Below are 15,944 nucleotides of genomic sequence, written 5' to 3' on the forward strand. Positions count from 1 at the left end.
TTAGTGTGACCTGTTCTTTAACTGGATTATTAGTTTTACTATTAATGCCTTTGAGATTTTTTGACATATTCTGTGTATAACACTTTTACCATATATATCATTGGCAAATATTTTTCACAGGCCCATTGATTACTGTTTTCTTTTACATGATATCACAATGTCCATTTCCCTAGGGATATATTGCTGACACCACCTAATAGACCTAGTGAACAAGAACTGGGCATTCTTCTAGATTTATTGATAAGACTTGTGTATGTGCCAAAAGATACAAATTATATCAAGCAAAAGTTCAAAGGCTTCCAACCTTAGTTAAATTTCTAAGGATCCAATGATGTTGTCTCTATCATGATATACTTCTAAAGTGAAGTATAAGTTGTTCTGTCTGGACTCTTGTACAGCCAATAAAATGTAACAAAGCTGAATGTGGTCTTTGGATTTGGAGGTCATAATTTCCTTATTTGGGAATGTAACTCTGGTCTAGTTTTCAAGTTACCAGAGAAGCAGCTCATTTCAGTGATGGAAACCTTAAAATATCCAAGCCCTATTTTCAACTTCCCCAATGCAAAATAATTGGCTCCTACTATTTGATGCTGATTATTTTAGCATATTGTCACTTAGCCACACCCTTAAAGTATTTTCTTTCCACCTCGCAGGCCATGTTAAGAATTTTCAAAATCTTTCCACTCCATTTTCCTTTGCTTTTAAATCAGGCTAAAATCAGAGAAAAGCACTCATATATCTTCTTGTATATTTTCTTCAGAAATTTCATCCATGAGATAAAATAGTCCATACCTTTTAAATCCAGCCTTCCACAAAAGTCTTAAGGCATTAAAACAGTGAAAACAAATTCTTTGCCACTGTGACTGTGATGTCTGGGAAAATTTTTGTTCTTCCATGCAACAGTGGTAGCCTTACTTTAATTTCCAATAGGATCTTTAATTCCAGCTAACCTCCTAAAACTCTGAGCCCTCACCAGAATCACATGAAGAATTTGCTTAAAACTTTCTAGTCACTTATGGCCCACTAAATTGTCCAACTCTGACCATTATCCACTTCCAAGGCTATCTCTATATTTTCAGACATGGAAATAGTAATCACTACACTTCTAAGTTCCAATTTTGCCAGTCTATTTTCTGTTATTAAAATCAAATACTTGAAATAGAGAAAATTTGTTCATTAGCCACATAGCTTTGGAGTCTGAAAATCTAAACAGCATGATGCTGGCACTGAAAAGTGCCCCTAAGTTTGCATTACCTCAAAGTAAATGGGGACACATATGAGTAAATGTGGTAAGGAGAGATCATCTCACCAGAGAACCAATAGAGGTATGAAGAGAACAGTAGCTCTCCACTAGGCCTAACCTCTTAAAAGTATTATTACTTCTTACTATTACAACACTGTGGACCAAACTAGCAATACACATTTAAAACCATATCTAAACAAAAGAAAGAGTATTATAATCAAGTAGATAAGGTGATCTCTTATTTTGAGAATTGTGCAACTTTTATCCTCATTCTCCTGTCTAACTAAATAGCCTCTTCAACACAGTGGTGTGAATGAAGGTTAGGCATCAGCCAGCAACATTGACATCTACCTAATCTTGGTATGCCTGCTGCTGAGTACACAACTGGCCACCATGCCAGATGTAGTAGGAATACCAGGAGTCATGAGCCAGAACCAGATGACAGATTTATGACTGTTTTCAGCTTCTATGATGCAATAGTAGAGTTTTTTTTCCTTTTATTTCTGCAGTAGATACTTATTCTGTGCTATAATCTGAATGTGTCTTCTAAAATTTTAGTGTTGGAAACTTAATCCCAACACAACAGTGTTGGAAATGAGGTCTTTGGGAACTATTTAAATGGATTAAATCTTATTATATAGGGCTTCTGGGAGATGGTTCACACTGTCTTCTACTTGTGTGTGTACAGACACAGCATTCCTCCTCCTCTAGAGGATACACTATCAAAGTGCCATCTTGAGACTACAGCCTTCCCTATGCAACTGAACCTGCTACCACATTGACATGGATGCCCCAGCCTCCAGAAGAGTGAGAAAATTAATTTTGGTTCTTTTTAAATCATAATATGAGATAGTTCAGTGTGGCAACAAAAATGTATTCTGACACTGGATACAGATGTGTCTTTTCCTCATGCAAACAATGTGTCAGAATTAGTGTTAAGGTATGACTATAAATTTTCCCCAGCAGACTTATATATTGGTGGTTGACTCACCAGCAGATCAGGTTTTGGGAAGTAGTTTGATCCTCAGAATTCTGGTCTAATCAATGGTCAAATAATATGGTAGCTTATTGGAGATGATGAAATGGATGTGGGGCCGAGAAGGAGGAAGTAGTTCTATGGGGACATCTCCTTTGTGGGTATATCTCACCCTGCTCCTTATTATATTCTCTTTCTGCTTCCTGTCCACCCTGATGCCAGCAGCCTCAATAACTGCTTTGACTGCCATGATATTTTGCCTCACCAAAGGCCCAGTATCAACAGCACCAAAGAATATGAACTGAAACCACTGAAAATGTGAGCCAAAATAAGTAATTCTTCTCTTTAAGTGTTTTTCTCCAGTATTTGTTACAATAACAAGAAAGTAACTAAATCAATGAACATCTTGGAATTACAGAATCCCTTACCCAAAATCAATTAATTTTGAGCTTCCAGACTTAATTTCTCTCACCCAAAAATTCAAATGATATAAAAATGGTGCATAAGTGAGCTCAATCTCATGGAATTGTCAGCCTTACTATTTCTTCACTATCTTAATGGAGTTAGTTTGATAGAACACAGGGGAGGCATCAGAAAGACTCAGATTCAGCAAAATCAAGGTATCTGGCCTGGGACAAGGTTATCCAGGACGTTATATATCTTAGGAGTCAGTATTCCATACACAGTGCTACTTTTTCTCATACCCAGGATTCAAGGTCAAGGCAGTAAGGAGTGGAACTAGGAACACTGGCACTCACTGCCACTAATGACCCATTAGTAAAACTTTTGTTTCTCTTCTTAGGACTTTTTGTTCGCTTGTCTCTTGGTTCCAGAGGCAGAAATGTTTTTGTACTAGAATAGACAAAAATTAGTCTTATTTATCTGGAACATAAAGGTACTTTAACTTTAGGCTCTTTGTTTCGCTGAATCAAGATGTAAAATAGTAGATTTGACTATGCTGTCTGGCTGATTTTTGGTCCTGATTATCAGGGGAATTGAAGTATTGCACCATACTGAAGTATGGAACAATATTTCTGGAATACTGGAGATTCCTTTGATCATGTCTGTATTTCCCTGTACTTTTATTAAAGTCAATAGAAAATTTCAAAAACCTAATATAGGCATAACTACTAATGACTCAGACACTTCAAGGTGAAGAATCTGGTTCACACATCAAATAAAAAAACCTCTTAATGCCTTAGGTGTTGTCAAAGGCAATGTGAATGATGCATAACAGAAAGTGAAAAAATGTTATATATACAAATGTGACAAGATAATCAGGTACAGAAAATGTTTTAATTCAACTATCATGCATTGCAAAAACTTTTGTAAATGTCACAATATACACCTGGCACAACAATAATAAAAAATGTAGATAGAAAAAAAGAGCATTATAATTATCATGATATTTTCTCCTTGTTATGGATGTATTTTTGTGTATGTATCTCAAATGTCTTTTCTTTCTATTCTGTCTTTTGAGGTAATGAATCAAAAAAAGACTAAAACATTTAAAATGACTCTCTGACTCTTTGTCTTTCTGTTCCAGAAGGAAGATTTATTTTCTCTTGTTCTGTAGGTTCCTGACTCTAGACTTTCATTTTTAGTCTGGGATCTGTACCATGAGTTCTCTAGCTATAAAGCTTTTCCTTTCCTAGGTCTACAGGTTGCAAACTGTAGATCATCCCATTGCTGAGAGTATGATCATCTGATCAAGTTCTTATATTAACCACCTCTTCTCCCTCACTTTTACCATATCTATCTATCTATGTATCTATCTGCCTGTCTGTCTGTCTATCTATCTATTTATCTACACACACATAGAGAGAGGTATGTATAGATACAGATATAATCACATTTCCTTTCTTAGTTTATCTCTTGATGAAAAGCTAGGCCGAATAATGCTGCAGTAAATACGAGTATTCAGGTATTTGTATTGAATTTTGACTTAGATCTTTTACGTATATATCTGGAATGATATAGCAGGATCATATGAGAGGTCAATTTTTAATTTTTTGAAGACACTCTATTGTGTTTTCTATATTAACTGAACCAATTTAAATATATAACACCAGTTTTTAATTTTTTTTCCTGTATCTTCACCATCATTTGTTGTTTGTTCTGTTCATGATAGTCAATCTGACTTTGCTAAGGTAGAATTACAGTGTTGCTTTGATTTGCATTCCTTTTATGACTAAGGATGTTGAAATTTTCTTGTATTTATTGAAAATTACAATACCATTTGTCAATTTTTGCTTTTATTTCCTGAGCTACTTAATACTATTTTAAACATTCTGACAAAAAGTTGAAGAGTTTTACTTACATTTTCCTGTACTAATTTAAATATTTTTGGCCTTACATTAAGGTCATTAACTATTTTGGACTCCAGTCAAATTGAACCTCAGTAGATTTAACTGTAACTTTTGTGTAGAGTTAAAGTTAGGGATCTAGTTTCTATCTTATACATGTGGATATTCACCTTTACCAGTGTAAAAGAGTCTTGTTTTAATCCAACAAACTTTTTGGTGAATCATGTGCAACAGCAGTGTGGGTTTATTTCTGGATTCTCCCTTGATTTATGTGTTTGTTTTCATCCCACTATAATGCTGTTTTTGTTATTATGGCTCTGTAGTATAATTTGAAGTTAGGTAATATGAAACTTATAGCATTGATATTTTAGCTCATAATTGTTATGGCTATTTGGGATATTTTATGCTTCCATATGAATTTTGTAATGTTTTTCTAACTTCTGTGAAGAACTCCATTAGTTTTTAGGGGGGATTACAGATAAACTAAAGATTGCTTTTAGTAATATACCATTTTCACAGAATGTTAATTTTGAAGCTGGTGTCATGGCTGTCTTTGCCAACAAAAATTCTTTGTTGTCTTTGGGCCTTTGTCTCCCTCTCTCCATATTCCAAATCTACTGAGGTTGAGTTTGACTAGACAGAACTAGATGAGCTTTCATTACTCTATAGTGCAAATGAGGTGGCAATGTGACTTATTAGTTCTTTTGGCCTTAAAGATGGTAATCTCTGCCTACCACAAAGACTCATGTTTCTAATAAATAAACAAACTCATGTATCTAATAAATGACAGATATCTACTTTTTACTTTAAAATATAATTTCTTCAAGTTCCTTTCACTTCTCTTCTTATTACTTCTTTCTCTACTCAACTATGGATGGGTTGTTCACTAGTGAACAATGATCCAAAAATCATTATTTCTATCAAGTTTTATTTAGAAGTTTATCAAACTACTACATTTATGGCATCAGGATATTCAGAGGATGGTCTTTCAGGATTTTGCCACTGCATTTAAGCTTTCAGTCTCAATTTTTGATTATGATCTTAACAGCCACAAAGTGCATCTTCTTTTCTTCTAGTTTCTTTTCCTATATTGAGCAATTTCAAATATTTAATTAAAAAAACCTAAAAACCATAAGTGCATTTTTATTTCATGTAAATGAAAGTTAAGATTTTGTGAATGGCTTTCAATTTGTTTTAAAACCCTATCTTTTCTAAGAGCTTTTTCCTTGATGCTGAATCCATGTCATAGTCACAAGAATTTCATTCTCATACTCAATAGTAGCCCCACAAATTTAGCATGTGTGTAAAGTGCTTTTTTCTAAAACTATCAAACTACTAAACTGAAATAATTATATATTGTCATTTCTTCAATTTCACAAATATATTTCACATCTATTATTGTAGTAATCAAAAGTCAGAGCTCTGATCAGAGTAGTTTTATTTCAGTGCACTTCCATAGTTTTAATTCGTAATTCCTTTTTTATATATTTTTTTCATTTTTTGCCCCTGATTTAAATCATTTTATTATTGTATAAAAACAGAAGTGTTATTGGACTGTAAATGGATATTTATCCAACTTTGGATAAGGACTCCAAAAACAGAATAAATTTTATGGTATAATATTATATATTATATTCATATAAATATGTATAACATACATAATATATATTATATATGATATTAAATATAATAAAATGTATTAAATACTATATATAATATAGTATATATTTTATAAATGTATATTTATAAAATTTTTTAAATATATATTTTATAAATATATATTATCTATTTTTATATATAAACAAATATGTTATATTTAAATTAAATAAATTATGTAATTACTTCTCTGAACACAAGATTTAAGATAGAAGTTTCTCCCTCTAGAATTTACTTTTTATACTTTTTTATTAGGATTTATTCTTTATGCAAGGGGTGATTCGTGGTGACAATTCTAAGTAGGCTTACATTGTATTTTAGTTCCATCTTTCTAATCATCTCTCCCACCCAACCACCAGCCCACCCCACTTAAAGCAATTGCAAAAGTTTCTTTTTTTCTTTAGCAGCACTGGTATTTGAACTCAGGGCCTCACACTTGCTAGGCAGGTGTTCTTACCTCTTGAGCCACTCCACCAGCCAAGATGTTTCTTTGTTCAATTTCATATAACTATATGAAGTCTATCAACCATATACCTACACCGTAATCTCCTTCATCCTCCCATCCCCTCCCACTAGTACCCTCACACACACATACTGTACCTATTTTATGGTCCTGTCTTTCATTATTAATATTCAAGCTGATAGTCAAAGGGATTTCTCAGTGTATCCCCGCCGTGGGTATACTTTTCTTTGTTTCATTTAACCCCTTCCATTACTCTTTCTTACTTCTTAGATTAAGTGCTATTCATTTCATGGAACACCATGTTGAGGATATGGAGCAGACAATTGCAGCATTTCTGACAAGATTTGTTCTCATGGAACTAACATACCACCATAGTGGTAAATCTGACCCTTTCTAGTTTTCTTTAGAATATATCTCATCTCCATTATAGGGAATAATTGTCTGGTTGCTCTCATCAGTAATGACACTTACATTCTCATTCTCCATGTACTTACTCCTTGAGAATTTAGTCTTAGTGGATTTACTGTGAAACCAGAGATGCTGGCCAACTTCTTGGAGTTGATTAAGAAGATGTCTCTCAGAATACATGATACAGTATTTTGGGACCCATAAACACTCACCCTATCTCCATTCCTTGAATTCTGTACCCTGGCAATAAGTGAAGCAGCATCATGCAATGGAAGTTAATGCAAAGCAACTACAGCCTTCTTGAAGAATCTTGACAATTGGTTATATAAATGTGTTCTCAGAAAGCCATTCCACTCTGTACATACCATATTTTCTTTATCCATCTGTTAATAGACACTTACATTGGTTCCATAACTGGGCTATTGTAAAAAGTGCTATAATGAACACAGGTATTCAAGTATCAATTTTGTATTCTGACTTCATTTCCTTTGGATATGTAGCCAGGAGTGGTGATTAAATTTTTAGACTTTTATGAAACCTCCACACTTTACCATAGTGGCTGTACTAGTTCACATTCTCACAAACAGTGTACGAGTGTAAGTTTTTCTCCACATCCTCAGAGTTATTATTATTTCACCTCTTTTTTTGATAATAATCTTTTTGAATGGGGAAGGATGGGAGTTATAATGCTGTTTTGATTTGCATTTTGCTCATGACCAATGATGTTGAGCATTTTTTCATATGTTTATCAGCATTTGCATTTCTTCTTTTGAGAAGGAACTTTTCAGAGAATTTGCTCATTCATTGATTAGATTATTGTTTTTGGTTAACAACTTTTGTTGTGCAACTAACATTCGAATATTTACCCTCTGTCAGATGAATTGTTACCAAAGATTTCATCCCATTGTGTGGGTGGTCTTTTCACTCTGTTGATTGTTTTCTTTGCTGGGAAGAAGCTTTTCAATTGAATATAATTCCATTTTTCAAGTCCTGCTTTCATTTTGTAGCAATTACAATCTGTTGAGGAAATCATTGCTTATACCTATATCTTGAAGTCTTCCCTCTATATTTCCCTGTACTAGTTTCAAACTTTATGGTCTAAATTAATGACTCATTTTGCTTTAATTTTTTTGTATAGGGAAAGAGATCATGATCTAATTTCAGTCTTTTACATTGGGATATCCAGTTTTCCAATCAGTATTTATTGAAGAGTTCATCTTTTCCTCAACATATATTTTTGGGACCTATTTAGATAATGTGATGCTGTAGCTATGTGGGTGTATTTCTGGGTGTTCTTTCACATTCTGCTGGTCAGTGTGTCTGTTTTTATGTCAGTACCACATTGCTTTTGTTATAATGTTTTTATAGTACAGTTTGAAATCCACAATAGTGATAGTTTCAGCATTGATCTTGTCCTTGGGATTGTTTGACAATATAAGGGTGCTATGTGTTTACAGATGAATTTTAGGATTGCTTTTTCTTGTTCTTTGAAGAATGTAATTTTGTTTTGTATTAGGATTGCATTTACTCTGTAGATTGCTTTTAGCTATAGGGCCGTTTTAAAGATATTGATTCTGATCATTAATGAACATGGAAGTTGTTTCCATTTTCTAATGTCTACTTCAATTTTTTCTTCATTGGTTATATATAAATAATGATGTTTTCAATTCTTTATTTTTTAGTCATAGATATTTATTTTATATGTTATTATATTTTAATGAAATATTTTTCATGTTTGTTATTTGCATAAATAGAAGGAACTGTTTTTCTAAGTTGCTTTTTATCTTGCTACTCTGCTGAAAGTGTTTATCAGATATGAGTATTCCTGTGGAGTCTGTGTATTTCTAACTATAATGATCAAATCATCTGCAAATAGAGATATTATGACTTCTTTCTATGCTCTTTTTATGTCTTTGATTTCTTTCTCTTCTCCTATTACAATGGCTAAAATCTTAATATTATGAATGGTGATAATGAACACCTTTGCCTTGTTCCTGATTTTATAATTAATGATTTGAGAGCTCTCATTTATTGCAATGTTGTCTGTGGATTTGTTGAACATTTCTTTTATTCTATTGGGTAAAATGTTTATGTGCTAAATTTCTTCAGAACTTTTAATTATTAAGGGATGTTAATTCAACAGAGGATTTTTCTTCATCTGTAGAAATGATCTGTGTTTATTCACCTTGATTCTATTTACCTGCTCTATTCGTTTCTTGATTTTCATACACTGAATCATCCTGACATTCCTGGAATTAACACAACTTGATCACAGCATATGATATTTTAATGTGTTATTATACTACATTTGTAAGTATTTTATTGATGAACTTAGCATATGTTTATTAAGGAAATTATCTAGTAATTTTATTTTTTGTTGTGTCCTTATCAGATTTTGGCAGGATGTAGCACTGGTTTCATGTAATAAGCTCAGAAAGATTCCCTTTATATTTTATGGAAAAGTTGATGAGTATTGGTATTAGTTCTTTAAAAGCCTGGTAAAATTCAGCATTGAATACACTCTGCCCTGGGCTGTTCTTTGTTGGGAATCTTTTATTACTATTTCAACCTCATCACTTTTCATTGATTCATTCATGTTTTTATATCTTATTGATTCAATTTCAATAGGTTATACATGTCTAGAAATTTTAAAGTTTCTTCTAGATTTTCTAATTTATTGGTGTAATGGCGTTTACCGGCAGAACCTGGGTGACCGAAGCCAAAAGAGATGAGGGGACTACTGAGTCCTGCTCAATAGTCACTTTAATGAAGTACACATTGCTTTTTATAAACTCCTTTTACACAGAGAGCATCTGGTCAGAAAAAGCATGCCAAGTATTACAAGTCAAGGTTACATTAGCACAGGGAAGCATAGTTAATATTAACTCTTTGTTATGTCTCCTTTAAAACGGGAACAGAGAAGCAGGAGAAGTACACAATAAACATAACTTTCTTATTTACATCTGAAGGACACGAAGCCATCCGGGAACCTTGAATATTGTTTTTCTGGATGTCTAGCTTTCTCACAAGGCCAGATACCAACTCACACAGGCACAGTTTGGTCTGATACTTTTCCCTAGTTCCTTGGAGCTTTCTCACAAGGCCAGGTACCCACTAACACAGGCAAGGTCCCATTGCTGTCTCCAACATATTGGAATAAAACATTTCTATTTATTCCAAAGTGATCTTCTTGATATCATTGTTATCTGTTACCATATCTCCTTTTCATCTTTGATTTAATTAATTTGATCTCCTCTCTTTCTTTTGGTTAGTTAAGGTAAGGGTGTGTCATACTTTATCCTTTCAAAGAACCAACTGGGTTTCAAGATCTTTTGAATTATTCTTTTCTTCTTTACATTATTTATTCTGACTCTGATCTTAATTATTTTTTTCCTTCTTCTGGTTTTGGTTTTTCTTGATGTTGTTTTCTAAGTCCTTAAGATATATAGTTAAGTTTTTTTTAATATGTGATCTCCCTAATTTTTTAATGTAGGCATTCACACCTACAACTTCCTTGCTTAGTGATGCTTTCACTATGGGCCACAGGTTCTTGTTGGTTATATTTCCTTTTTCATTTGATCTTAGAATTTTTTGAGTTTATTCCAATTTTTTAATGATCCTATATTTGTTCATAATTGAATTGCTCAATCCTTATATGATTTATTATTTTCTGTAGTTTTCCTGTTGACTGATAGTTACATTCAATCATAATGACAATATGAAAGAATTTTTCCAATATTTTGTATTAGTTCAGACTATAAATGAAATCATTCTGGAGATAGTTCCTTTAGGTGCTGAAAAGAATGTGTCCTCTGCTCCTGTAGAACTGAACATGCTTTAGGTATCTATTATGTCCTTTCTTCTATACTGTATTTTACCTGGTATTTCTTTGTTGCAGTACTTAGTATAACAAGGTAGTGGATGGTATTTGCTGCAATTTGTCTCAACACTACTGTGGGTGTAGCTAATAAGTGTTGCACCAATAAACTGTGTTTCATATGCTACTCTTGATCCCCAGCTCCACTCAGCTGGAAGGAAACAAACAGCAGTAAAAACCACAGCATAAAAACAAACCAGGCATACAAATTCAGTAACCATCAATTAGAAACAACACCAATAGCAACACCAATAACCAAACAAGGAATGGAGTCAAAATATCATTGAATAAGTTAAATGTTAAAAATATAAGCCTTAGTTCAAAAGGAAAAAGTAAGACATTAGAAGAGAAGGCATACAGAAAAATGTCCTATTAAATTTTAATAAATTAATAGTTAAAAATAAGAAAAATGTAAAAATAAATGAAAGTAATTAATGATAAATAGACAAAAGAAAAAAGAAAAAGAAAAAAAATTCCTCCTCCACAGTATTTGGGTTGGAGTACTAATTTTCAAAAGTGCAACAAAATATCCAACATCACATAGTCTATATGCCCAGTGTCATGGTCAATGTCTACTAAGCAGCAAGCACTCATTAATGGGGTTTTGGTGATATATGGTGAATATGGGCTTAAGACTCATGGGCCTTACTATGAAAGTTGCTGCAGTGTGGCAAATATCCAATCTGTGCATTACCCAGGATTCCTCAGGCTCTGTGTGTGTGTGCATGTGTGTGTGTGTAGCAGTCAAAACTCTGAGATCTATTCTGGGGTTGTGCGGAGTCATGAGAACTTAGAGATTTGCCACTCACTGTCTCAGTACTCTCATTTCAGTCTCCCACAAATACTTCATGAAATTCCTGTTGCTCCTCATCTCAGATGTCAGTACCACTGAATGCTGTATCCTGTGTAAGCTGCTATCCCAGTTGTACTTTCTTTTGATAAATCTACATCTGTTACTCCCTCCAGATAGTACATCAAAGTCATCTCCCATTGAGAAAGTGTGTTACAATGGCCACCAGGGCAAGAATTTTTAACAGCTCTGAGATTTCTGCTCAGCAGAGCAATTCAGTCCCTAACAATAGGACCCAATCAAATGGTATCTGGCTACAACACTCAGAGAATTAGCTGTGTAACATATTAATTTTGTTCTTTAGAGATAGCTTGCTATGTATGAGGAATCATTCTCAGATGAAGTCTTACAACTGCTGAATTTAAAGATGATATAAATTGAATTTCTCCTGAGCCTATGACTACTGGTCTGTAATTATTGTCTAGTTGAAGGCACTCTCTGGTGTCTTACCTTGTGCTTGCAGAGTCTATGTCCCCTCCTTCAACTGGGAGCTGCCTGGACTAGCTTAGACCTTTCCTCTGCATTTCCTTTTTGATTCTGTATGTTGATTATATTTCACTTCTTCAAAGGTTCTTAGATTCACTCACTTTCTCTTCAAAGAATATAAAGCCTAATTCGTTACATTGCATGCTCTCAACCTCAGAATTACATCTATCCTGCCATCTGCTCCCCCATTTCATTAATACATGAGTTTATTAATCAACATTCATTAGATAATAAAACTGAATTACTTATTTGTGATATTTAAACTTAGATATTGTGCATGGATATTGCTGTAAGTTTTACAATTGCAAAAGTGTTCCAATCAAAGTTTAGCCTTCACTGGGGTCATGGGTGGAAAAAAGTGGCTAAAATTCAAATGCCATAGTTTTGCAATATGCCTTACTTTTTGCATTCTTAGAGTTTTGCTATAGAAATACATAAAACAGAGATCACTGATAGTCTCCTAAAGAATGAAGAAAGCGGTATGATTTGTTAAGGTACTTATTTAATGTAATTAAAAATTGCCTTAAGGTTAAATCCCCACTAAATTTATTTCTATATATTTTTATTTTTTATTAGTATGCTGGGGGTACATTTTGGCATTTACAAAAGTTCTTATAATATATAAAATATATCATACTTGAATTTACCCCCTTCCCATAATTGCCATTATATTTTGGCTAGCTTTTTCTGCTCTTCTTAAATACAAAACACCTAGATTTCTGTGCCAACTATGGGTAGTCTATTCAATTTTAATCACTTGAATAGATGTTTTGTAGTATCTTATTTTACTTGCATTTTTTCCAATGACTATGTGATTTCAACACTTTTTCTCTTCATTAGACAACTGCACTTATTCATTACTGAAGGTTCTCTTCAAATATTCCATATAGGCACATTATTTTTAAGTGGTGTTCAGAAGAGAAGATGACTGTGTAACAAGTCTAGGCCACTATTCCGCCTATGTCATGTGAACTAGATGACTCAGTAGATCCAATGGTGCTTCGAGTTGTAGTGGTATATAGTGATATGGATGGGCACTTTGAAAGGAATCTACAGGTGAATCATGGGAAAAGGCCCTTTGAATTTTGGAGCAGTTGTCTGAAATCTTCCATAGAAACTACCCTAATTTTGAGAATTTGTAGGTGTACCCAAGTGCCTTTAGTAGCAAATGAGTCCATATGCATGTTCTATCAGGTTACCACGCAAACTGAACTGGCTATTGTGATATAGGTGTTAGTTGACCCACAAGATATAAAGCTGGGCTTGCACAGCAGCACACTATCATAAAATGCAATCCTATGTATGTGATTTAGACTGAAGAGGTCCTGAAAACTCACAAACATTACATGAAGAAATACACAGTTCCTAATGTTGCAGAAATTCCTCCTGTGTCATAAACTTCACTTATGGTCTCATGAGGATGTCTCTGGAATCATTGACAGCAAAAGAAAACATTTAGGTTTAAAAGAGATGGTTCTCCATCACGTTCAGGGATGGCCCAGTAATGGGAAGCTACAGAACTATAACATTATGTCTGGAAAAACCTTAAGGGATATTGGAAAAGTACTTCAATTAGTCAAAACTGTAAGTGGTGAATGAGGTTAAAACATTTTCCCTAAAGGAAAATTAGCAAGTCATAGGGTTTTATGATGATTCATGTTTAGAGGGTCAAAAACATGGAAGAAACATAATTATAAATATGATTAGAAAAAAACACTGGAGAATGGGTGTTTTATTTCTACCTTGATATTCATGTTTTAATAAGAAACATCATGAAGATATTTGTTGATCGTAAGAATGCTTTCCATAGGGTGACCTCCGTGAGTGAGGATTTTAACAATCGAGGGGATAGACTAATGCATTCTGCATATAGGAAAATGTTCTAAATAGAAACAGAACTAATAGTACATGAAGGAAACATAGTTATTTGAATGTGATTTATTATGCAATCTGATCATGCAAATATGGATGATGAGTATTCTGACTATAATCTATGCCTCACACTTGCTAGGCAGGGCATTCTACTACTTGAGTCACTCTACCAGATTTTTTTTGTATTTGTTATTTTCAAGATAGTGCCTTGTGAAATATTTTCCAGGACTGGGTTTGAACTGTGATCCTCTTGATTGCCTCCTGAGTAGCTAGGATTACAGGCATATGCAACCAGCACCATGCTCCTCATCAGCACTTAATGACTTTTTATTGTTACTTCTGTTTGAAAACAGCCATGCTCATGGGCCTGAAGTGATATCACACTGATGTTTTAAAATATCTATTCTCTAATGATTACTGATACCAAGAATTTTGTTGTTTATTTTTTGTTGTTGTTATTTTTTTCGTGCTACTGGGGATCAAACCCGGGGTGTTGTGCAAACTAGGCAAACACTTATCCACTGAGCTACATCCCCAGCCCACCAAGAATTTTGTTGCATGTACCAGTTGGTCATTTGCATCTTAAGAAATGCCTGTTCAGATTTTTAAAGGGTTATTTGTCTTAGTTAAAGCATAATATTTTAGAAAATGTATGATTCAATTAGTTCAATCCTCCTTTAGTAGAAAGAATTGCTTTCATAGTAAAGGTGTTTTTATTCTGTTTAAAAAAATAAATATATTTTAACTGACACATAAAAACTGAAAGTAGCATATATCGATGTGGTAACATGATGTGTTCCCCACCCAATGTGTATATACATTGTATAACGTTAAAAAAGTTAAAGCATATCTATCTTCTCAAATATTTATCTTTTTTAGAAAAACCTTTCTTTTTTTACTGTGATGTAGGTACTTGTTACTGGATATAAAATAAATTTAAAAGGGACAAATAAAGTTTATTTTGCTTATTGAACATTACTGAAAGCATTCTGTGTTTATTCTCAAGAGTAAAATTTGAACATATTATCACTATATCCAATATTCTTTGATCTTTTTCCTTTAAAGGAGAAAATCCTTACTCTAGCCACCAAGGCCCCCTGTATGCCACCCATGCTAGACTCCCCACCTTGACTTCACAATGACCTACTTTCTGCCTCCTCCATGAGACTTTGTGCAGGTCAATATCATGATAAGAATTTGTTTTTCCCACAATAATTCTGTCTGGTCACCTAGGCTCTCTAATCATGAATACTGTGTGGCAATTGCCCAGAGGCATTACATTGCTAGAATTGAAGACTCCTAAACCTCACTCCAGAACTAATTAAACAGATTTGGACCTCAAAAAAATTTCTAGGAAATCCATAGACATTGCTGATTAGGTAGCACAGACCTAGGACATTTCCCATAAAGCAACTTTGTCTTCATTTGTCTTTTGCTTTTCCCCAATGACATATGCCTAATAAAATTTCTTATCACATTATCAACTTAAAGTGGGAGAACTAGTTTTTTCCTGAAATTTACCTGTATTTTGCATGAGGAGGACAACATTACTTTAGATTGTCTCCAGAAGAGAATCAGCTGGCTTTATTAAAAACATGTTTTGATTAATAAATACAGGATTATACCAATCAAAAAATTTGCACATCAAATTTGATATCTAAACTGAAGTTTCATAAACCCATCACAGTGTCACTTGTGATGAAGAATTTTAGCATAGGGAATAATTTCTATTAATACTAGGTTTGCCTATAGTGACTTGATGTTTATGATTCTAAAGTTTATGAACATCCTGTGGGATGACCTGGAT

The sequence above is a fragment of the Castor canadensis genome, chromosome 5 (assembly GCF_047511655.1).
Source record: "Castor canadensis chromosome 5, mCasCan1.hap1v2, whole genome shotgun sequence".
Lineage (NCBI taxonomy): Eukaryota > Metazoa > Chordata > Mammalia > Rodentia > Castoridae > Castor > Castor canadensis.